This window comes from Rattus norvegicus, chromosome 1 (assembly GCF_036323735.1).
Source record: "Rattus norvegicus strain BN/NHsdMcwi chromosome 1, GRCr8, whole genome shotgun sequence".
Classification (NCBI taxonomy): Eukaryota; Metazoa; Chordata; class Mammalia; order Rodentia; family Muridae; genus Rattus; species Rattus norvegicus.
The window spans coordinates 193011459-193035130 of NC_086019.1; the positions used below are offsets into that span (position 1 = coordinate 193011459).

At 43.3% G+C, this 23672-nt stretch overlaps 1 long non-coding RNA gene across 3 annotated transcripts; it reads left to right on the forward strand.

Moving 5' to 3' along the window:
* The first annotated feature begins 5586 nt into the window (after window positions 1-5586).
* LOC108349652 (uncharacterized) lies at window positions 5587-19947 on the forward strand. Of its 3 annotated transcripts, none has more exons than XR_010063162.1 (5): window positions 5587-6399; window positions 7890-7986; window positions 9022-9118; window positions 17019-17167; window positions 18785-19947. It is a non-coding gene; the product is annotated as an uncharacterized LOC108349652 (long non-coding RNA). The 3 variants fall into 3 exon arrangements; XR_010063163.1 differs by having other exon boundaries at window positions 5587-5984; XR_001836021.3 differs by having other exon boundaries at window positions 5587-5984; window positions 9026-9118.
* The last annotated feature ends 3725 nt before the right edge of the window (window positions 19948-23672 follow it).

Below are 23672 nucleotides of genomic sequence, written 5' to 3' on the forward strand. Positions count from 1 at the left end.
TTGTTTCCAGTTTCTGGCTATTATGCTATATAAAGCTGCTATGAACATAACTGTGTATGTTGGTCTAGCTGGGCTGCCTCGTCTGGCTTCAGCGGGAGAAGAAGCTCCCAGCCTCTCAGAGATTTGAAGTGCCAGGGTGGAGGGATATCCAAGAGGCCCCTACCCACTCAGGGGAGAAGGGGTTGGGGGATGGAGGATGGGGGATGGGGGAAGGATTGAGGGAGGGGTGACCTGGAGGGAGGCAGTGAGCAGAATATAAAGTGAATAAGTAAAACAAAACAAACAACAAAAAACCCCCCACAAAGCTATATTATCAATAACTCTGAAAAATATTTGAGAATATCATACAGTGCCAAAGGGTCAGCAAACATTTAATTCTTTATGTAAAAGTAAAAAAGCATATCCATCACATTGGTATGCGAACTTGTTTCCTCTTTAACAAATGACAAAATAGTAAATACTCATCCATTTTATATGTACCAGAGAGTTATTGCAAAATAAATTGCATTATGGTATATTAAAACAAAAAGCAAACAACAAAAATCTTCTAAAGCCTCTTACTTGTCTGCTGATTGATTGATTGCCTGCCTCTTGCTTCCTCTCCCCTGCCTCTCCCCAGCCTCTCTCAGCCTTTCCTCTGCCTCTCTCAGCCTCTCCCCTGCCTCTCTCAGCCTTTCCTCTGCCTCTCTCAGCCTCTCCCCTGCCTCTCTCAGCCTCTCCTCTGCCTCTCCTCTGTCTCTCTCTGCCTCTCCCCTGCCTCCCCTGCCTCTCCCCAGCCTCTTCTCTGCCTCTCTCAGCCTCTCCTCTGCCTCCCCTGCCTCTCCCCAGCCTCTCCCTAGCCTCTCCCCAGGAATATTCATCTAGAGGCACAGGAACTCACTATGTTCACTTGCACTTCCCTGATTTAGATTTTTATTGCATTTGTTCTCATTCTTTGCTAGAAGTCCCACTCTGTGCGTGCCGAGGTCACTCTGTGCGTGCCGAGGTCACTCTGTGCGTGCCGAGGTCACTCTGTGCGTGCCGAGGTCACTCTGTGCGTGCCGAGGTTGCCCCCTATCTTATTTACTGCATGGCTCCCCTTCTTTAGATCAGGAGAGAGTCTGGTGCATAGGAGGATTTTAAACATTTGCTGAATGCTGAGCTCGCTCGCTCGCTCTCCTGTGTTCTCTTCAGGTTTTTCCTGCTAATGAGTGTTTTTGCCTCTTTGTTAATGGTTTGGATGAGCTTTTTATAACTAACGGCTTAGCTCTTTGTCATATAGAGTGTATATATTTTTACCTGTTTGCTTTTTATATTATACCTTTGAAGATTTTCTGGTTTTGCATATAGAGATACTTAAAAAAAAAACAAGGGTTAATGGCATTAACATTTTCTGCAGTTTTATCTTTCTTGAGTAGCTTGTAAAAGAATTTTCTCTTTTAGGAATGATAAAACTGTAACCCCAATTTTCCTAATGGCTTCTAATGGTTTATTGGGAAAACATTAAATTATTCATCTCCATGAATGCATTTCAGAGAGAGAGAGAGAGAGACATACAGACAGAGACAGAGAGAGAGACAGAGAGACAGAGAGACAGAGACAGAGAGACAGAGACAGAGAGACAGAAACAGAGAGAGACAGAGAGAGACAGAGAGAGAAGAGAGAGAGAGAGAGAGAGAGAGAGAGAGAGAGAGAGAGAGAGAGAGAGAGAGAGAGAGATACTTATCTGGAATGTTTAAATCCAAAAGGATTTGCAAATTGTCTCAAGTTCTCCTTTCCCCTTGTTTTAAGGCCTTTGAAGATGAGTTGGAGGACTTATGTTTTTAAAAGGTCTGTTTTCCAAACACATGAAATTTACAGCACATACTCTACTCCACTCTCCAGTGCAGCCCTGCCAATCAGGTTCGCTTGGTTTGTAACTGAGAAGACTGAGGCTTAGAGAGACATGTCCAGAAGCATGGAGTAAGTTTAGATTTAGGGCTCCTTCCCAGCATTACACTGTGTTCTGGGTCCCAGCCCCTGTATCCTCACTATCAATAGAATGTCCAGGTTAATAGAGGGAGTGCTGCATTTAATAGTGTCAACAGTAGACCTAATTTGTGGGTAGCAGTAGGCTAAGGAGATGGGCTCAGTTTGTAAAGAGCTTGCTGTGTAGACCTGAGAATCTGAGTATGATCGCTTGCATCCAAGTGAAAGTCAGGCACACCAGTTCACGCTTGTAATTCTAGAACTGGGACAGCAGAGGAGGATTCCAGATGTGGGTGGGTGAGGGTTTGGGGGTGGGTGTGGGGAGGGGGGTTGATGGCCTCCGATCTAGACAAAAACAGTGAGCTCCAGGTTGAGTTCAGTGATAGACCAGATCTCAAAAGATAAGGTTGGAGAGCGACTGACAAAAACACGCCACGTATGAGCAACCTGTCAAATGCATGAGATAGAATTTTGAGTTGAGAAGTTATAGGGGGAAAAACCCATATTTTGGTGAAGCAGGCAGAGAAGAGTGTGTTGAGGTCCTCGCTACTCTCCATTCCCACTGCCTGCTGGAGTCCTCCGAATAGGTTTTTCTGTTCCAAGATTGGTGGTCAAAGAGAACTGCAGAATTAGAAGCAGAGCGCTACGCGGGTAATGATTATTATTTAAGGTATGTAAAACGTATCTAGGGCCATATCTGTTTGGCCGGTTTAGAATGGCAAGCGTTATTATTTTATTGCTAAAACCCAGTTAGCACTGCTGAATGTGTGCCCGGATTTCCAGCGATAAGATTAAGGCTCTGTGTGTTACCGTCCTTATAGCTTTGCTGCGACTACAGTGTTTTACCCAATTGCCTATTCCAAATTGTGAGCTAAATGTGCATGATCAATTGAGTGTAATTTGAATGATGTTGGGGATTCAAATTTGCAACAGGGTGAATCACTGACAAGCTGCTACTTCTGCGATCTTGAAGAAACGGAAAATAATTGTTCATTTCCCAATATATACAGGTGTGCATGTGGTATACAAATTTGCATTTTACATTCATTTACATTAATTAGAGACAGTTACTTTGGAAAAAAACTTGAATAAAATAACGATTTAGTGTTTTTAAAGAATGAATCATATATTAAATATGAAAATAAGTACATCTCATATTATAAACATACTAAATAATATAAGGTAAAAAGAATAAATGTATTCTCTTCTTAGAGGCTCAGAAACCACCGTACAAGAGGGAGTAGAAAGATTATAAGAACCAGAGATCAGAGAGGCATGGAGTAAAGCAGTTGCATGGAAATGACAGGACTAGAACACTCATGACATCACAGAATATGTCACCATCACAGGGCCTGTACAAGATCAAAGCAGTCAACACTTCACATAGATAAGCCCCCCACTTCCAAATGAGGCACTATTGACAGTTGATAGCTCCCAGACAGGGGAGAGTCAGGCTTTTTTTTTTAAGGGTATGACTCCTAGTAGGTCAACCACACTGCAGAGAATGCTCCAAATGGAGAGAATGTACGGGCAGCACAAACAGACTTGGGTTATTAAAATTCCCGGCTGTAGAGATGGTTTAATGTTGAGAACACTGTTGCTTTACAGAAGACTAGGGTTCGGTTCCCAGCCCCTTCATGACAGCTCACAACCATTTGTAACTTCAATGTTACCATGTCCTCTTCTGACTCTGCAGACACCAGTATTGCATGTGGTGCACACCTATGTGCAGGTAAACACCCGTACACACGAGTAAGTGAATTTAAAAAGCAAAAAGCAAACAAAAGAGAACACAAAGTTGGAAGGGAATGGGGGACTCGTGTGTGTGTGTGTGTGTGTGTGTGTGTGTGTGTGTAGTGTAGTGTGTGTGTTGAATACGATCAAAATACATTGTAAGAAATTCTCAAAGAGTTAATAAAATACTGTATGAAAAATGCCAAGACAGCAAACATCAGTTTCTAATACAAAATGTAGAAACTATACAACTTTGCTACTGTAATATGTGTGTATTCGTGAACTGTAGAAATATATTACCATTATGACGGAAGGAAATTCTGAAGAGATACTTGTGCCCCCCTTTGGCTACTGAAATAAGGCATCCCCGAGAAGTTTGAATTTCCCCAGAAGTATCATGGTAGAAGAAAGAAAAGACGGAAGCCTGATACTAGTCAGAGAAGAGCCTTGCCGTGTGTGTGTGCGTGTGTGTGTGCGTGTGTGTGTGTGTGTGTGTAAAACAAATGTGTTCTCATAAGTTTTGCTGTTGACAAGACACGGCGTTACAGCACGTTAGGTGTATTTACTGTTTGCTGTGTATCCAAACTGGCTTTGTCAAAGCCTTTCAGCTTCTTTCTGTTTTGCATTTTTCTGTTTTTCTCCATCCTATTTATTTTTGTTTGTCTAATATTGAACAATAAATTCCCTTATGTTCTTACCTAATTTTCCTTTGTTCTTGAGAACTCAGGTATGTACAGAATAAACTGTGGTCACATATATCTCAGCCCTTCCCATCTCCTCTAACATGTCTGTCTCCTAATTAAATGTCTTTCTGTTTTCTTTTTTGATAACTCACTATATCCAGACAGTGCTCCCCATGTGTGTGTGGGTGGAAGAGCATCCTCTGGAACATGGGAATCCTACCCACTGGTACAACCTTTGAAAGTTCTCTCTTCCCCGAAGGCGTAGATTTTTCAAAACCAACTTCAGTAAGGGTTCTTAAATGCTTAAACCTTCCTTCTAAGAACACCCATTCAGAGCCTGCCCCACATGTGGCCCATACATATACAGCCACCAAACTAGATAAGATGGATGAAGCAAAGAAGTGCAGGCTGACAGGAACCGGATGTAGATCTCTCCTGAGAGATACAGCCAGAATACAGCAAATACAGAGGCGAATGCCAGCAGCAAACCACTGGACTGAGAATAGGACCCCCATTGAAGGAATCAGAGAAAGGACTGGAAGAGCTTGAAGGGGCTCGAGACCCCATATGAACAACAATGCCAACCAACCAGAGCTTCCAGGGACTAAGCCACTACCCAAAGACTATACATGGACTGACCCTGGACTCTGACCTCATAGGTAGCAATGAATAGCCTAGTAAGAGCACCAGTGGAAGGGGAAGCCCTGGGTCCTGCCAAGACTGAACCCCAGTGAACGTGATTGTTGGGGGGAGGATGGTAATGCTGGGAGGATGGGGAGGGGAACACCCTTACAGAAGGGGAGGGGAAGGGGCTAGGGGGATGTTGGCCCGGAAACCGGGAAAGAGAATAACAATCAAAATGTAAATAAGAAATACCCAAGTTAATAAAGATGAAAAAAAAAAAAAACCCTCCTTCTAGCCTAACACCCACCAGAGGTAGTGGAAAGGAAAGGTTTATAGGGCAAAAGAGATTTAGACCTGTTTAGAAATAACTCTTCATAGCGATTCCAATCTTTGTTGTCAGGACATCAGCAACTCAGTCCACACAAATCAGCAGTGGTAGCTGGATCCCCTTGCAAACACCATTCATGAATCAGCAGCCACAGTTCAGTCCAGAAGAAACTGCAGGGCCTTGCCAGCCCAAGTCTGAGAAAGTGGCAAGAGGCCCCAGCAGAAGTTCTAGGGCGCATTTCTCTTTATGACGTCATGACAAATGATGATCAGTGAAGAAGTCAACCAATGCCGCAGGTCGGCCACGGTGTCGTCAGCAAAGATCAGCATCGGCAAAGCCCAGTGACGAGCAGCGAAGAGTGGCAAGGCGAACCAATGCCGCGGCCCAGTCAACCGTCTGTTGGGTCATACTTAAACCCTTTCCAAATGTCACACGTCATGTGTTCTCTTAAGGGTTCACTCTAGCAAAACATCACATGATGTTTTTCCAGACAGATTCCAGAAAAACGCCGTGTGTTTGTTCTCAGCAAAACATTCTCTCATGTGTCTGCTTCAACAAAACATCCTCTCATGAGACAGTTTCCAGGAAAAAAAATCACATGACACAACAGAGTCTCCAAAGGAACTGGAAGTTTCTACTTCGCTTCCCCAGCAAATCCCCAGTATGGGGTAAGAGGTCATCCACCCCATCTGGGCTGCAATTTTGTCTGTTGTGATCTTGTGCAGGTGGCCACAACTTCTTTGAGCTCACAAATGTGACAGCCACGGCGTGTCCAGAAGGTAGCATGTTGCAGCATGCCTCCCTACCCTTTGGCTTTTCTGCTTTGTCTTCCTTGATGTTCTCTGAGCCTTTGGTTGGGTGAAGAGTTGACAAAGGCATTCTGTTTGGCGCCTTGCCATGGATATCGAGTTTTCATACTGTCATTTGTTACAAAGACTGTATGTACTTTTCCATTGAGCTTCCTGGGGGCCTTTATCAGAAATCAGCTATGTACCTGTGAAGATTGGTTTCTGGACACTTCATCCACGGATACTGTCCTCTGTGTACATCTGAGATGAACAGTGCAATGTCTGAAGCTCTTTGGTGAGCTTTGAAATTGTATGATATGACCCCCCCACACACACACAACTTGGCACTTCCTAAATGTTTTTACTGTCTACCTCCATATATTAAGTATCATGAAAACATCCCCTTATCAGTGATTCACACTGCTGTAACATTCAAATTCCTAACTTGATTCAAATTATACCCAAATGATTACACACACATAGTTTGCAGTTTAGAAAGACGCTATGGTAAAATACTGCATCGTTTTAGACAGCTTTGAAGCACTTTCTTAATCTGTACACAAATCCACGCTGAGATTTTAAGGAAACTGTGCTGCATCGAGATCAGTTTGAAAGGGAGAGCAGCTCAGTGGAACCGAGGTTTAGAATCCATGAAATTTCAGTGTTCGGGTTGCATGTATCGTTGAATAATTTATTTTTAAGATTCTTATGTCCCTTGACACCAGTGAACATGGTGCTTTAAGAAATATTCATTCTGCAAATGCTTTTGCTAATGTGATTTTTTGCTATTATCATGTTCTAGGACATTATTAGTTAATTCTATTAGTAGTTATTATAGTATAATAATAGTTATATAGTTACTCTTATATTTACTTCTATGTTCTATCTTAGTTATATGTCTGTGTGTAGGTAGGTGCACAGAAAACAGAGGCTTTAGATCCCCTGGGGCTGGGGTCATGAACAGTTGTGACCCTTTGATGTGGGTGCTGGGAACCCAGCTCGTATCCTCTGAGAGAGCGGCACGTGCTCATTACCACCGAGCCTCTCTGTGGCCCTGCTGATCGTAACAGTTTAAATAAATCTTTCAGGAACTTTTTATGTCATCCACACATGAAAAAAGTTTTACTTCTCATTTTCCCATCCTTTTGCCATTTGTTTGTCTTTCTTGTCCTACTGATTGGCTAGGACGTTCAGTGTAGCATTAAACAGAAGTATTGTCAGCAAACATCCCGACTTTTCTAAGCCTAGGAGGAAGCACTTCTATCTCACTGCTAGGAGTGCTGGGAGCTATAGTTACTTTTATCAAATTTAGAAGGTCATGTCTATAGTCTGCTGACAATTTTTATAAAGAATAGTTGCTCCGTTTTGTCCAATTTGTCTTCCCCATGTACCATAATAATGATTTCTTGCCTTTATTGAGTAAACATGGTGAATTATATAGGCTGATTTTCTTTTTTTATTAAGTTTGTTCTCTGAATGTTTCATATGTGTAAATAATGCATTCTGGTTAATTTCTCTGATCCTCAAATATTGAATCAATATTGAATTACTGAGATAATCTCTCCTCATCCTGAAATGTTGCTCTGTTCATTTATTGATGAGCTTTTAAAAGATTTTATTGAGGGTTTTTAATATCTAAGTTCCTGAAAGACATTGACTTATAGGTTCTTTTTCTATTAAAGCGTTAAGTTTGTTTGGCTTCATAAAATGAGCTAAGAAGCATATTGTCTACTTCCATTTTTCTAAAGATTTTGTTTAATATCGACACTTTTTTCTTTCTTAAAGTTGGCTCACATCAGAACGGCAAAGACGAATGGCCAATCCTACAACACTCCCTAAGTATTGGAAGGAGACAATGACGCCCGTTGGTCACCCAAAGCAGGTTAGAGGTCCCAGCACGGCAGACAGCAGGAGTCTTCCCTGCTTGAGATGCAGCAGTGTGTGGAGACCATGTCAGGTCGTAGCCATGTATAGGGGCGAGGTTGCCCTGTGGCTGAGAACCCCAGGACAATTGGCTCAGATCCTTTCTGAGCAAGGCACAGCCAAACCAGCTCCTTCCTCCTGTGGAGTGAGCACGCTAAGGTCCTCTGGAGTTGCTTTCACTGATTTCACTGGCCATGGAACCTGCTTGGTTTTAGGGTAGTTAGGCCTTGTCTCAGAATGCTCAGCATACTCAGCAAGGTGCACAGGAAGGCTCAGGGCCCACGCACGACACTCGGACGAGGACCTCTCCCTCCATGACCCTCCCTCCCCTCCTTTCCCTCCTATTCTATCCCCTCCCCTGCCCTCCCCTCCTTTTCCTTTTCTTTCAAGACAAGGTTTCTTTGTGTAGCCCTGATTGTCCCGGAATTCACTAGTAGACCAGGCTGGCCTCAAAGTCAGAGAAGCACCTGCTCCTGTCTCCCAAGTGCTGGAATTAAGGTGTGCACCACCCTGCCCTGTTTAGGAGTTCTCTTTCTAAGAAGACTTTTTATTAAGGGCATAATTTCTTCAAAGCCACATTTATGTCTTTTTTCTTGAATCAGTTTTGGAAATTTGTGTAATATGAGAAATTTATTGTGTCCAAATTACCAAATGTATTATTTTCTTATTATTCTTTTAATATCCACAGGATATATCGTCATTTTTGATATTAGTATTTTTAATTTTTTTACTTCCTAACTCATTAATCTTTCTAAGGATTTATCAAGATATTTTCTCTAAGAGTCACATCTTAATTTTGTTAAATTTATATTTTAGTTTGTTTAAAATGTCATTGTTTTTATCTTTACTCTTTGTTGATATTTAACTAGTTCCTTATATGATTTCTTAGGGTATAAACTTTAATCACATTTTAAATCCCTTTCTCTTGTTCTTTCTTTCTTTCTTTCTTTCTTTCTTTCTTTCTTTCTTTTTCTTTTTCTTTTTTTAAATCAAGACAGGGTCTCACTACATAGCTCTACTTGGCCTGGACTTGGCTTTTTAGACCAGAGTAACCTTGAACTCACAGACATCCACCTGCCTTGGGATTAAAGGTTTGTACCACCATGCCAGGCAAAGACTTTCTTTATTTGGTATAAACATTATAGAAATAGTTGGCCCTCTGGACCTCCTTTAACCATATCCTGCCAGTGTCCATATGCTGACTTTTCATTGTTATTCAGTTGGAATTCTTTCTAGTTTATTTGGGATAGGTTTGACTCATGGACCATATAAGAGTGTTTAATGTTGATATCAATATTATGACTGATATTTGAATATCTGGTTTTTTTCTTGATTTATTTTTCTTACTAGTTTGGTTTTGTTAATAACTGATTTGAATTCATTGAGTAATATATTTTATAAGATTTGAATCTTTTAAAACTCATTTAAGCTGATTCTTTTTTATTAAGTTTATATTCCACACACTTTGAAGTTGCTGATTTTAGTATTCTGTTTCAGTTTAATCAGGCGTATAGTGTAGTTCAGATCTTTTCCCTTTAGTGAATTAAAAAAAAAACAAGATTTTTTTCCTATTGCTCACTTAAATGTAGATACTAACACCTCCAATGAGGATGTGGACTTGACTTTTCTGCCTTTAGTTCTGCCCATTTCTGCTTGATGTATTTTTTATTGGTTATTTTATATATTTACATTTCAAATGTTATCCCCTTCCCAGTTTTCCCTCCACAAGCCCCCTCCTCCCTCCCCTGCCTCTCTGAGGGTGCTCTCTCATCTGCCCACCCACTCTTGTTTTAGTGGCTTAGTGCTCCCCATCCTGGGTCATCAAGCCTCCACAGGACCAAGGGGCTCCCCTCCCAGTGATGCCAGATAGGGTAATTCTCTGCTACATATGCAGCTGGAGCCATGGGCACCCCCTGTGTACTCTTTGGTTGGTGGTTTAGGCTCTGGGAGCTTTGGGCGGGGGTCTGGTTTGTTGATATTGTTGTTCTTCCAATGAAGTTGCAAACCCCTTCAGCTCCTATAGTCCTTGCCCTAACTTCCTCATTGGGGTCCCCATGCTCAGTCCAATGTTTGGCTGTGTACATCCACATCTGTATTGGTTTGGCTCTGGCAAAACCTCTCAGGGGACAGCAATAGCAGTCTCCTGTCAGCAAGCACTTCTTGGCATCAGCAATAGTGTCTGGGTTTGGTGTCAGCAGATGGGATGGATCCACAGGTGGGGCAGTCTCTGGATGGCCTTCCCTTCAGTTTCTGCTCCACTCTTTGTCCCCACATTTCCTTTTGACAGTAGTTTGGGGTTAATATTTTTGAGGTGGGTGGCTGCATCCCTCACCTGGGGGCTGTGCCTATCTGCTGGATATGGTCTCTACAGGTTCTTTTCCCCCTTTGTTGGGTATTTTGGCTAAAGTCCTCCTGGGAACCTCTTGGGTCCCTGGCATCTGGGACTTTCTAGTGGGTACCCTCAGTTTCCCCTTCCCCACTGCTACACACCTACTTTCAAATTCCTGACCCTCCGTATTTCTCCTCCCATATCTGAACTGGCTCCCCCTTTCCCCTCTCCTCCTCCTCTCACCCTCCCATGATCCTTTTCTCCCTGTACTTCTCGGAGATTATTCTCTTTCCCCTACCGAGTAGCACTGTAGCATCCACAAGTAAGTGTGATCTTCTTTCTTTTTGAGTTTCTTCCGTGAGTTGTGTTGTGGGTATTCTGAGCTTCTTTTTGGCTAATATCCACATATCAGTGAGTCCATACCTTGTGTGTTCTTTTGGGACTGGGTTATCTCACTCAGGATGATATTTTCAAGTTCCATCCATCTGCCTATAAATGTCATGAAATCATTGTTTTTAATAGCTGAAATCATTGTTTTAGTAGTATTCCATTGTATAAATGTACCACATTTTCTCTATCCATTCCTCTATTGAGGGGCATCTGGGTTGTTTCCAGCTTCTGGCTATTGTAAATAAGGCTGTTATGAACATAGTGGAGCACGTGTCCTTTTTATATGTTGGAGCATCTTTTGGGTATATGTACAGGAGTGGTATAGCTTGGTCCTCAGGTAGAACTATTTCTAATTTTCTAAACTGCCAGACTGATATTTAGAGAGGTTGTACCAGCTTGCAGTCCTATCAGCAATGGAGGAGGGTTCCTCTTCCCCTACATCCTTGTCAGCATCTGCTGTCACCTGAGTTTTCGATCTTAGCCATTCTGACTGGTGTGAGGTGGAATCTCAGGGTTATTTTGATTTGCATTTCCCTGATGATTAAGGATGCTGAACACTTCTTTAAGTGCTTCTCAGACATTCGATATTCCACAGTTGAGAATTCTCTGTTCAGCTCTGTTCCCTATTTTTTTTTTAATATTTGGCTTTCTGGAGTCTAACTTCTTGAGTTCTTTGTATATTTTGGATATTAGCCCTCTATTGGACGTAGCATTGGTAAAGATCTTTTCCCAATCTGTGGATTGCCTATTGACAGTGTCCTTTACCTTATAGAAGTGTTTCAATTTTATGAGGTCCCATTTGCCAATTCTTGATCTTAGAGCCTAAACCATTGGTGTTCTTTCTGTTCAGAAAATTCTCCCCTGTGCCAATGCATTCCAGGTTCTTTCCCACTTTCTCTTCTATTAGATTCATTGTATCTGGTTTGATGTGGAGGTCTTTGATCCACTTAAACTTGAGCTTTGTACAAGGAGATAAGAATGGGTCAATTTGCATTCTTCTACATGCTGACCTCCAGTTGAACTGGCACCATTTGTTGAAAATGCTGTCTTTTTTCCATTGTATGGTTTTGGCTCCTTTGTTAAAGATCAAGTGACTATAGGTGTGTGGGTTCATTTCTGAGTCTTCAGTTCTATTCCATTGATCTACCTTTCTGTCGCTGGACCAATACCATGTGGTTTTTAATCACTATTGCTGTGTAATACAGCTTGAGGTCAGGGATGGTGATTTCCCCTAGAGGTACTTTTATTGTTGAGAATGATTTTTGCTCTCCTGGGTTTTTGTTATCCTGGGTTTTATTATTCCATATGAAGTGAAGTTGAGAGTTACTCCCCTTCCCAGACATCTCTTCCTAGAAAAGGTATTTAATCTTTGGTTCATGGTATGCATTTTCTTCTTGCTGTGAATAAGCAGTTTGGACAAGTAAGGACTGTCTCGTTCCTGAAGGACAGCTGGGAGGGTGCCCTTCATATGGAGCCAAGCCCAAGTCTCTGCAGAAGTTCTTTTGTGGGCCCTGCTCTCAATAATCCCAGGTTCCCTGCAGTGTCTGGGTGTCCAGGAACTCGAGACCCACAGCCTCTGTCCCAGCCCGTGCTGTTTCTCACCTGGAGAAACATGAGCGGGGACCCCTCTCCTAGGCTGGATTTGTCTGCCCACTCTGAGTGGGTGTCCGCATCGCAGGAGCCTGGCACTCCAGTGGGGAGAATGGAATGTGTCCTGTGTCTCCCCTCACTGAGGAGCATTCAGATACTCCAGCGGCCAGGCGGAAACAGAACCACACCTTCCACTGTGCGGGGTACTGGAGATTAAACTTGCAGGCCAACCTGGCGGCAATCATCAGCAGTCATCTTCGCCGATTGAAATATCTCACTGGCTCTGCTTCAGATACTTTAAAGTTTTGTTATTTGTTGCATGTATATCTACCGTTTTAGGGTTGTCCTTATCCAGTGATTGTTATGAAACATCCCTCTTTATCTCGGCCGATATTTAATCCTTGGCCTTAGCATTGTCCGGTAGCGTTGTAAGCACTTGACACTTTACCATTACTTACACGATGGTGTATTTCCCATTCTTTACTGTCAGCGTATGTCTTTATCCTTAGGTTCATAACAATCGATAATGTCAAGTTTACGTTTATCATGCTCATGTTCATTCATTATTTGTCTTGCCTACTTATATTATTGTTACTCTTGCTTTTTAAGTCAGTAAAATATTTTCTGTAAATCCTTTCTGTACCCGTTGGAAGGGATCATCTCCTGTGCTCTGTGTGGAAGCATCGCCTGTCAATTAAAAAGCTGTTGGCCTATTAGTTTAGGCAGGAAATAGGAGGTGGGAGTTCCAGCAGGGAGGGAGGATTCTGGGACAGTGTCAGGCTCAGGCATGGGGTGGGGTGGGGGTGGGGGCTCATCTCAGTGCTGATGGAGACAGATGCATGAAACTCAGAAGAGGTAACCAGCCACGTGCCACTCACAAAATAGAACAAACAGGTTAATTAAGTCCCAAGCTAGTCGGGGAACAAGCCCTAGTTTATGGCCTAGGCACTTATTCAGGAATAATTCAGTCTCAGAGTCCTTACTTCAGAAACTTGGGTGCAGGTAGAAAAGCCCAACCGCTGGAAAATAAGCCAAGTCACAGCTCATAAGGTGCCACACAGGGCTCCTCCACCAGCTTCCTCTCCTTGACCTTCTACCCTTTATGGATACCTCTTCCATTATATTGTTCGTGGTTAACCTGGGGCAACTACAGATGTTCCTTAGTTTCATTTTTTGTTTTGAGACAAAGTTTCACTTTGTAGCCCAGGTTGGCCTTACACATACCTTTTTCCTGCTTCAGTCTCTGAATGCCAGGATTACAGATGTGTGTCGGCGGCTGTGTAAACATTGCATTCATAGCTCACAGCAGTATCAGTTAATACAGTTACCCTCAGACTCGGGTTTTCACTCTACCCACGACTTTTTCCTCCCTCCTTCACTCTGCTTTGCACACATAAGAACCTGAACCTGACGGCATTTAACTCCCACTTATCTTTCACCTGCTCATAATTACAGTTTGCAAATCTCGAGTTATCTGTGGGACTGTGAAGGAAGAGAAGGGAGGTCTTTGTATGCACCCACACATTTGTCTCTGCCATGAGCCATATCCCTTTCTGAGATCAACACTGGTTTCTTTTTATTGCGAAGAACACCTGCTGGTCTTTCTGCTTTGAACATTTTGATACGTTCTCTCTGGGTGTCTGGGTTTCTGTGATATGCGTGTTTCTCTGGGGTTGTACATGTGTGTGAGGGTGCACATGTGAGTGCATATGCATGGAGGTCAGAGGTCAATGTATGGTGTCTTCTTCAATCACCCTTCACCTTACTTTTTGAGATTAGACCTTTCACTGAACCTGGAGCTCACCAATTTACCTAGGCTAGCACACCAGGGAACTCTAGGTATCCTCCTGTCTCCGTCTTGGCCCCATACCCCCCATGCACCAGCACTTTTATGTTTTGTGATCTGTTTTGTGATCTGAACTTGGGTCCTCGTCTATTTCACTGACTGATTCATCTCCCCAGGCCTTTAAGTCCTTTTTTAAAATTTAAGTTTTGGGATTAAAAAATGTTATTTTAATCCCAGGCAACTTTGGGCTGTCTCTCGATTGCTGTACACTTTGAATCTTGTTTTTTTCTCTAATCCCATCAAATACTTGGCTCCATTTTGGGAAGTGGGATTCCCATGTGTTCTGCATGACTCTGTGGCTGTGCTCACACTTATTTTCTTCTGTGACTCCTAATACCACACACACAGAGAGCTCAGAGGGGAGGCTGCTCTCATCCTTTCTCAGCTCCGCCACCTGCCTGCGTTTTGGTTTTTCCCACTGTCTGTCTATCATCTCTGTTGTTTTCTGTTTCCTACTGAATTTAAAGATTGTTTTTTTAAAATAAGATTTATTTATTTATTATATATGAGTACACTGTCACTGTCTTCAGACACACCAGAAAAGGCCATCAGATCACATTACAGATGGTTGCGACCCACCATGTGGTTGCTGGGAATTGAACTCAGGACCTCTGGAAGAGCAGTCAGTGTTCTTAACTGCTGAGTTCTTAACTGCTCTCTCCAGCCCCTACTGAGTTTAATTCTGAGAGACTAGACTGTCTGTCATGCCTTCAGTGTATGGCGGGTTACTAGTGTAACTCTTCTGTTTTCTCAGCAGGACCCTCCTGCTCCTGTAGTGCCCTACATGCCCTTTTTGCCTCTGAAAAATGATTTTTATTCAATTATTAATTAAACGCTGACAATTTCGTATTGTATTTTGATCATAATTACCCCATACTCTTCTCACGAGCATCGCTCAGAACTACTCCCACTTCCCCATGCCATCCTAACTTTGTGTCCTCATTTTTATGATGTGTTTATTTATTTTCCATCTAATTAATCAATTTTGGAGGCAGGGTTTTTTCTGTAGCCCTGGCTGTCCCAGAACTTGCTCTGTAGAACAGACTGCTCACAAGCCTGCATCTGCTTCCTGAGTTCTGGGATTAAAGGTGCACACCACCACCATCCAGCTCCTCTTTTATTTTTAATAGTTCACTGAGTATAAGTTTACACTGAACTCAGTCTGTTATCATCATGGCAGGAAGCGTGGCGGCAGGTAGGCAGACACTGGAGCAGTAGCTGAGATCTACGTCTTGATCTGTAGGCAGACACACATACAGAGAGAGAGAGAGAGAGAGAGAGAGAGAGAGAGAGAGAGAGAGAGAGAGAGAGAGAGAGAGAGACTGGGCCTGGCTTGTGCTTTTGACACCCTCCACCAGTAACACTGCTCCAACAAGCCACACCTCTCAATCCTTATAATCCTTTCAAACAGTGCCTCTCCCTGGTGACTAAGATATGAGCCTATGGGGGACATTCTTTTTTTTTTTTTTTTTTTTGGTTCTTTTTTTTTGGAGCTGGGGAACGAACCCAGGGCCTTGCGCTTCCTAGGCAAGCGCTCTACCACTGAGCTAAATCCCTAACCCCGGGACATTCTTATCCAAACCACTACATAGGGTCTCACCATGTAGCTCAGTCTGTCCTGGAACTCACTGTGTAGACTAAACTGACCTCAAAGTCACAGAGTTCCACCTGCCTCAGCCTCCCGAGTGCTGGGATTAAAGGCATGCACCACCATGCCCAGCATCTAATTGCTACTTTTTATGCTATGACTTCTCTTATGTGGAAGTCAAATTCTGCTTGGTCTATCGCACCGGGGAAATTCTCTCAGTCTCTTGCTTTTCTTCTATCTTTGGCATGGTGCAGGCCCTCAGGCAACAGGCCTTCTGATTCATGTTGTAGACTGAGATCTCTTGCTCCTTCCCAGGCCTGCATGAGAAAAACCATTGGCCATAGGCTGAGTCAGAGCTCATATGGTGCCACACAGGGCTCCTCTGTCAGCTTTCTCTCCCTGACTGCTCTACACTGACCTACCAGAAATGCCCATAGACAGCAACTCTTTCTGCTGTGGAACTTGCTGACTCCTCGCAGCCATGTGCTTAATGGATCCATCTCTTAGGTATAATTTTGGGAAGCTCTGCACCCTGCTCTGGAACTAAGGAATTCAGAGTTGACATTCTGAATCTTGATTTATCTTGTCCTATAGTGTTTAGTCATTGGCAGCTCTTCTAACATGCTGTGGGGGCACAGCTCTTGTGTCATTTCATTGGCATGGAGGAGACTTGGTTTTTAAAGAGTAAGTTTTGGGGGTATAGATTTCAAGGTAGGGAATAAAGCACAAACCATACAAAAGCACTTTCCCTTGCCACAACTAATGGGAAATCTTCATATCAGGTTTCAGTGACTTTGGGCTGGTTAGTTTCTGAAGCAGATGTGCAGCTTGGTCTTCACATGGGTCCTGAACAACTGGAGCGGGGTCCAAGGGGGCTATCCCAAAACTTGCTGCCTGTACATGGGATATGTTTTCCTAACTGGGCTGCTTGTTGGGCCTCAGTGGGAGAGGATGCATCTAACCTCATAAAGACTTGATATGCTAGAGTCAGGGAATACCCAAGAGGGTCCTACCTGTTCAGAGAAGAAGGGGAGGGAGGATGGGGGAAAGATTGTGGGAGGAGGGTGACCGGGAGGAGGGCACTGAACAGGATGTAAAGTGAATAAGTAAAACAAACAAAAATAATAAATGAATAAAATGCAAAGGGAGAGGGCGAATATTACAAGCCCTTTAACAAAGTGCTCAGTGATGTGAAGTGTGTGTGATTCTCATTCTAGAAACTCACACTGTGATTGTTCTGACAACCAGGCACCGATAGGATATTGTACTCGTTGAATGGACCTGAATAGGCACAAGACATCAAAACCAAGTTCTCGGCACAAAGGAGGTTTATTTGCCCCAGAAGAGCAGAGAATAAGAGAAAAGATAGAAATGAAGCACAAGGAAGAAAGGAAAAGGTAAGGGAGAGGGGAAGGGGTGTTTGTCCCAGGGTGGCGGTAGTGGAATACGGATGGACTGCCTCTGGATAGAGAGGAGACTTGGAAAATGGCAGTTCATAAAGGTAAAAGGGGAAACCCTGGGTTAGGGTGAGTTGTTTAATTTTGACTGGACATGTTAATTAAGTGAGCCAAAGGGAACTTTTGATTGCTGGACATTGGTAGTCAGCTTCAGGGGGAGGAGGTGGCCAAATAAGGGATTAGACCTTGGTGGTTAGCTTTAGGAATGGAATCCAACAGTTTATCAAGACAGAGGGAATGGGGGAGCAGGGCATGGCCTGCCAGAGCTGTGTTCGCCATGCTGTAATCCTTCTCTCACACACTGCCTGTTTGTTCTTCTTGTTGCTTTGATTCTGAAGTTATTTATTGAAAGCTGACTGTACACCAGGCACTGTGCTGTCTAGAGCTTTAAAAGAGCGTGCCAATGTGAGGAGTGGCCGAAGAACTTTCACAAATAACAAATATAATGTCTCAAAGTGGCTGCCTGTGGTACTCAGCCCCTTGTGTAGATGAGATGAGCCTCTCCATGATTGATTCTGGGACAGGAGAGATGGTGCCTTTCCTCTGCTACTCTTGAAATGTTCCTTCGCTATTCGCAGTTTGATGCTAAGACCTTGATTTTCTCTGCTCACATATGAGAGAACACTAAACGGGGGCCTCTCTAGGGTGATGTCCCATTGCCTCCACACCTCTGACACATGGGCAGGCTTCTAGCAATTCAGGGTACTTCGACACAACTTTACCATGTGGCAGACATGGACAGAAGGCCTTCTGAATAGATGGTTACTTCTGTATGTGAGTGTTTTGAACATTTGCATTGGTGAGACAGGTATCACAGGGTACTTTCTCCCCAGGCTTTTAGTCTCAGCCCGTTTACTCTTTCATTGGCTTTGTTTGAGAAACCTTTTATTTATTTCCATTGCTTCCCTCAGGGTGCTCCCCATATGGCTTTAAACATTCAGCCCAGACTTTCTCAGTATCCCACTGACAGGAGTGTGAATCCAGCAGAAACCTAAGAGATTTTTACGTTACATTCGAAGGGGAGAAAACACATCAGTTTCTTGGGATGCCATTTGGCTCCCAAGCAGAACACTGAATCATTTCTCTAAGAGGGTAAAAGTAAATAAGCCATTTAGAGTCTTTTAATGGGTAGCCTGGCTTGCCATTATGCGAGCTGTGCTTATGACGTGGCAAATAGGAGTTCCTGGAGCAGAAGCCTTGAGGACTGCCACTAATTTGACTGAAATGGAGTGAGTGAGGCATTGCACAGTAAAGTAGGTGGAGTGGAGAAGGCTAGGCTGTTAGGGCTCCTGAGGAGTTTATTAGTTTTTCCGCACTAGGAGGTGAGGTGGGTGTTTAAAGTTGGCAAGGTATGTCCGACGCCATTACAGAGCCCCACGGCGAGAAGGACGAATCAGTTGCATTTGGAAGAAGAACCAACAATTAACTGTCAGGCCAGCAGATGATGACGCTCTGAAACCTCAAGCTACATCAGTCAAAAATGCAATATTTATGCTAACCAAATGTGAATTAATATCACCTCTGAAATATGTGCATTTAATATATTTCTCAACACAGAGAATCAAGCCAGTGGGATTTTCTCATTAGATGGTTACCGTGGGAACACAGAGGACAATCAGCGGTGACGACTGCATACACTGGATTGTGGAAAGAAGAGTGTCTCATGGACCAACTGGTGAAGAGATGCAGTCGTGGGCATCTTAAAAGGGCCACTGGTTGCTTCTCGGCATGCGACAAGATGCTGGGGCTCCCAACATGCTCCTAACTGCAAGACCTCACTGGAATGTGGAGGAGTCCTTTCTGCTTAAACTTGGTTGAAGAGGATAGAGATCCTCTTTCTCCAAATGCATGCTGAGGTTTACTCCTGAGGTGCATGCACACTGGGAAGCTTCCAGAACTTCAGTGGCAAAGACACTGACATCATGGGCAATGCTGTCTGATCATGCAGGGCAGGTATTCCAAGGATTGTTTATGACAAACCGTACTGAGTCATGCACACTTAAGATTTATGCAGTGCTTGACCACTGAGATCTCATTTCGTGAGGTCTCAAGAGCCTCAAGATGCTTCCGGATGGTTCGGTTTTCTGCTGTTACAGCAAAAGAAGCTTAAGCATAATCCTGGCATAGGTTTCAGCCTTGCATCTTGGCTGAATTTTGGAAGGAGTTTTCATCTTCCTTATTCTTTCTTCTCCCAGGAAGGACTCCCTGGACCCTGTACATTCTTCATCTAGACTTGTTGCCCTAGGAAACTGAACACAGCTATGAGTTTTGCTGGCTCCAATCCTGTGTTTTTTTCTGGCAACTTTCACAGGTACTGGAGACAGATGGCCAAGGAGTCAGAAGTTTGGTCCCAAAAGGAAGGCTGGAGACAAACAAAACATGTCCTGAGAGTGCAGGGGAAAACAGCAGTCATTTCTGTTCACAGTGCTTAAGATCTCATAGCCACCTTACGCTTGAAATCGCATCCTTGGCTTTCCATGAGCTTAGATGATTACGGTCACCTTTCAGTTCAGTAGTTTTTCAAATAGATTCCCATAATGCATCTGTTAGCAGATGCCGTAGCAATGGAAATCTCATTTGAAAAGATCATCTCTACACAATGCAGAGCCTGATGTGTACTGGTGTTTCTACTAATTCACTATAGACCATCAGGTTTTCCACCTTCTATATTAAATCTAGATATAATTCATCAATTAAAAATGCCTTTCCTCTTAGAGACAGACGTCTTTTGAGAAGTCTCCTAATATTTGCATGTACGAGGTCAGCCGTTGCCACCATTTCTGCAGTTATCTGGCTGCCAACAGTTGCCTCTCTGAGCTCAAAAGCTTCAACGCCTTGGGGCGGCTTTTGTGTTGGCGTTGTGAATTTGTAGGCACATGGAGAAAGCTGGATGCTGAAACTCTGCAACAAGCCGTGCCCTGCTTTATTTTTATCCTAATGGCTACATTTAGAGTTGTGTGATTATGGGAGAAAGGCTCTTACTGAACCTGTTTTGGCTAGGCTTCCTGGACAGTAAGCCCCTTAGATCTTGTATCCATTCCCAGCATTGAATAACGGGCACACACCACCATGCCTGTTGTCGTAATTTCTGTTCTAATGCTGCAAAGAGACTCTATAGACAAGGTAACTTACAGAAGAACTGGGGACTTGCTTACAGTTTCTGAGGGTTGTCTATTCTCATCATTGCTGGGTGTGCGGTGGTAGGCAGGCAATGTGCTAGAGAAGTGGCTAAAAGTCCACCCCCAGTGACATACCTCCTCCAACAAGGTCACATCTCCTAATCCTTCCTAAACAGTTTCACTAAGTGTGGACCAAGCATTCAAATAACTGACCCCATGGGAGTTATACTCATCCAAAACACTATATTATATCCCCTGGTCCTTACAGGCTTGTAGACATATCACAACCCAAAATGTATTTAGTTAAACTTCAAAAGTCCTCTATCACAGTCTCGACACTGTTTAAGAGTCTAAAGTATCTTCTTCGCCTCAAGGCAATCTCTTGTAATCCCTTGTAAAATCAAAAGGCAGATCATATACTTCCAACATAAAATAGCACAGAATATATATCACCACTCTAAAAAGGATGAAAAGGGCATAATGATCGTGAAGAAATGCTGGACCACACCAAGACTGAAAACCAGCAGGGCAAAATCCAAATTCTGTAACTCCATGTCCGATGTTAAGGGGTTCTTTAGATGCCTCTTTCCTTCCAGCTTTGCTGACTATTGCACACTTCTCTCTCTTTGGCTGGTTTCACATGCTGTCCGCAGCTCTCCTTGGCAGGTGACCCATAGCTCTGGCATCTCCAACGTCTTGGGTCTCCACTCAAGGTTTGGACCTTCAGAGCTTCATTCAATGGCCTCTCTGGGCCTCCATGCAGAAACTCTCCTGTCACAGGTCTAGCCTTGACAGGAGATTCCACAGCTTGTTTTTCTTGTATCCTTGTCTTTAAAGCCAGAACCACAATGTGGCTGAAACTGTCAAGTTCTGTGGTCTGCTGGGCTTGGAAATTGGCCCCTTCCTTGAATTACATTTACTATAAGATTTAAGGTTGATGTCTAGGACTAGAAAATCCCTAAGCTGTCTTCTTTCATGGGTTGCAGGATTAGCTGGGTGGAGTCTTGTCCTGAGGTTACAGCTCCTTTTATTCCATTTAGCATCAGGCTTTTCTTTAAACTTCTTTATCCGTTTGAGCACCAGACTTGGCTCCATCACTAGATCTCCTGATTCTCCTTTTCCCTGCAAACTGTACCATCTGTGTTTCTCTTTGGCCCACTTGCTCCTTTTCACTGTAGATCTGTAGAAGGGTGATAACTAATAATCATGTGACCTGGTCAATACTCGGCTGTCTTGAAAGCTCCTTTGCCAACCACATTAATCCAAAACTCTTCAATTTAGCCTCAGCAGACTTTTAGCACAAGGGCTAAAAGCAGCCATTTTCCCCCAAAATATCACAATAGACAGTTGATACTATTCTTCCCCTCTGAAATCTCTTGAGCCAGGTCTGCTTGGTCCACATCTCCCTCAGCACCTCTTCTGTGCCTCTACTAGGGTGGCCCATTAATCCCCGCTTAAAGTGTTCAACATCTTTTCTAATCCAAAGTCCCAAAGTCGTTCATATTTCTTTAACAAAAAGCCTGGTCAGGCCTGTCACAGAAATGTCACATTCTTGCTCCAGCTTCTGACTTTGTTACTGTTCTATGGCTGTAATGAGGTATTGTTACAATGGCAACTTATAGAAGAAAGCATTTAATTAGGGACTTGCTTATAGTTTTAGAGGTAATAGGTTATCTTTCCCAAAGAAATATTCCAGCTGAATTAAAAGAAGAAATAAAAGGCATTTGGGGGAAGTTCGCCAGCCTCAGGGGATGAGACTGGAAAATGTCATGGGTACACTATGTCGTGGAAGGTTTTTATAGATTGTAGATGAAGAAAAATGACATGTCTGTCACACACTGGGTTGGTGCCCAGGGATGGTCATCTTGGGCAGGGGCTTAGGTGACTGGCAACTTCAGGTGACTAAGGTTGGGGCAGCCATCAGGAAAGTGGGACTGAGGTTTGGCACCCTTTTGTATTCGGAGGAATGGTATTTACTGGATCGTGTGTGGGTTACAAGCCAGGGACTCCAACCAAACAAGAGCATGGTGGCAGGCAGGCAGGCAGGTATGGTGCTAGGATAGTAGCTGAGAGATTTTACATCCAGATTCATAGACAGCAGGCAGAGAGAGACACTGGGCCTGATGTGGACTTTTGAAACCTCAAAGCCCCAACCCTGTTTGGAGTTGAACACCTCCTCCAGCAAGGCCACACCTTTTTTTTTTTTGGTTCTTTTTTTCGGAGCTGGGGACCGAACCCAGGGCCTTGCGCTTCCTAGGTAAGCGCTCTACCACTGAGCTAAATCCCCAGCCCCTAATCCTTCCCAAACAGTTTCACTAACTGGGGAGCAAACATTCAAACATCTGAGCTTGTCGTTTTTGATGGCCAAAAGTGGTGTCTTGGTTTCATTTATTACATTACATTATTATATTATATTGTATTATATTAGGGTCAGGATCTTACTAACTAGTCCTGTCTGGTCTAAACTTGTTATGTGGACTAGACTGCCTATCCTCTGCCCCTGTGCTGAAATTAAAGGGATGTGCTATCAACATCTATCTATTCATTTTTTTAAAGGAGGTTACTTTTTCTTTTAAAACCCAAGGTCATGTGTTAGCATCATGTTTCCATAATGTGGCAATTGGCAACCTCTTGCTGATTACTTTAGCAATCATGATGAGAACTCTCTTCATTTCAGCATCTATGCCAGATTCTCAACCTGTGGGTTGCAACCGCTTTGGACCTTGACCGACCCCTTCACAGGGACTGTCTGAGAAAAGACAGATATTACATCACAATTCATAACAGTATCACAATTACATCTATGAAATAGCAATAAAAACAGTTTTATGACCGGGGGTCACTGCAACATGAGGCACTGTATTAAAGGTCTGTAGCATAGGAAGGATGAGAACCATTGCCAGGCTGTGTGACTGGCACGATCCAGGGAGGAGTCAAGTGAGGAGACTTCTGAGTGCTTGTGAGAACATTCCAAGAAAACAAGACTTGTGTTTTGTGCCTTGGTTTCTTCAAAACCAGAATTGTTCTTGGAATGTGTTTTTGTGCTCCTCCCAGGTATAGCAGATAGGAGGGAATTTACTTGAGATTATTCATCACTGCCTGCCGCTATTATTCTATTAAAGGTTAAACTATATAATGCTTCTATGGAAGAACACATTTTCCACATGCAGTTTGTCCTTGGGATTGTACACAGCTTGAACTCATGAGAACTTTACTCGCATGACCTTTTTTAACCCTGAAAAGTATAAATTGCCTGAGGCTCTTAATGAAGTTGGCCATTGCATGAGACTTTGGCTCCATTCATTTATTGACTCCATTCTCCTAGG